The sequence below is a fragment of the Schistocerca gregaria genome, chromosome 6, assembly GCF_023897955.1.
Source record: "Schistocerca gregaria isolate iqSchGreg1 chromosome 6, iqSchGreg1.2, whole genome shotgun sequence".
NCBI lineage: Eukaryota > Metazoa > Arthropoda > Insecta > Orthoptera > Acrididae > Schistocerca > Schistocerca gregaria.
Genome location: NC_064925.1, coordinates 249,126,392 through 249,127,833, shown reverse-complemented (window position 1 = coordinate 249,127,833; position 1,442 = coordinate 249,126,392). Strand labels below are relative to the sequence as shown.

Sequence of the window (1,442 nt, the reverse complement as noted above, 5' to 3'; positions counted from 1 at the left end):
TGACTGCTTTCGATGCAAAAGACAGAATAGCCAGCTTGCCGCAAGAATTCCTTGAACTCTTTTCTAAAGATTTAGGCAAGGCTAAAAATTGTGTTGCACATATTACTGTGAAAGAAAATGCTGAGCAGAAATTTTGTCGGGCCAGGATTGTTCCTATTGCATTACAATACAAAGTCCCTGCTGAACTTAAAGAATTGCAGGGCATTGCAGCTATTGCGCCCATGCAAGCTAGTCAGTGGGCAAGTCCACTGGTTTTGCTCCCCAAATCTTCAGGTCGCATTCACCTCTGTGTTGACTTTAAGCCTGAGGTCAACCCACAAACTGTGATTAATACTTACCCATTGCCACACCCAGATAACCTCATGGACAGATTAAGCGCTGGTCGTTACATTTGCAAACTGATTTGCGCGATGTATAGCTTCAAATACCATTAGATGATGAATCTCAAAAAGTTTGTGTTGTGAACACTCATTTAGGATTGCTCAAATATTAGCGTTTGCCTTTTGGCAGTGCTACTGCACCCACCGTTTTCCAATGGTATTTGGAACTGCTCACCGCCCAAGTACCAAACTGTTCAAACTATTTGAATGATTCCAGAATGAGATTTTCACTCTGCAGCGGAGTGTGCGCTGATATGAAACTTCCTGGCAGATTAAAACTGTGTGCCCGACCGAGACTCGAACTCGGGATCTTTGCCTTTCGCGGGCAAGTGCTCTACCGCATTATCCTTTCTTTCAGGAGTGCTAGTTCTGCATGGTTCGCAGGAGAGCTTCTGTAAAGTTTGGAAGGTAGGAGACGAGGTACTGGCAGAAGTAAAGCTGTGGGTACCGGGCGTGAGTCGTGCTTCGGTAGCTCAGTTGGTAGAGCACTTGCCCGCGAAAGGCAAAGTTCCCGAGTTCGAGTCTCGGTCGGGCACACAGTTTTAATCTGCCAGGAAGTTTCATATCAGCGCACACTCCGCTGCAGAGTGAAAATCTCATTCTGGAAACATCCCCAGGCTGTGGCTAAGCCATGTCTCCGCAATATCCTTTCTTTCAGGAGTGCTAGTTCTGCATGGTTCGCAGGAGAGCTTCTATAAAGTTTGGAAGTTAGGAGACGAGGTACTGCCAGAAGTAAAGCTGTGGGTACCGGGCGTCAGTCGTGCTTCGATAGCTCAGTTGGTAGAGCACTTGCCCGCGAAAGGCAAAGGTCCCGAGTTCGAGTCTCGGTCGGGCACACAGTTTTAATCTGCCAGGAAGTTTCATATTTGAATGATATTGTAGTAGCAGTCGTACACCTCAAGTACACACTGCAAATTTGCGTGCTTTGTTTCGTGTGTTTTCTGATGTAAAACTAAAAGTGTGAACTGGACATGTATGATTTTATTTTACCTGAGTTGCAGTATCTTGGTCATGTCATTAACAGTCAAGGTGTACATCCTCTTCAGTAACATTTGCTAGCCA

The 1,442-nt window shown here is 45.7% G+C and overlaps 1 non-coding gene across 1 annotated transcript; it reads left to right on the top strand.

The window, feature by feature from the left end:
* The first annotated feature begins 1,141 nt into the window (after positions 1 to 1,141).
* Trnas-cga (transfer RNA serine (anticodon CGA)) lies at positions 1,142 to 1,216 on the top strand. Its single transcript has one exon. It is a non-coding gene; the product is annotated as a tRNA-Ser (tRNA).
* The last annotated feature ends 226 nt before the right edge of the window (positions 1,217 to 1,442 follow it).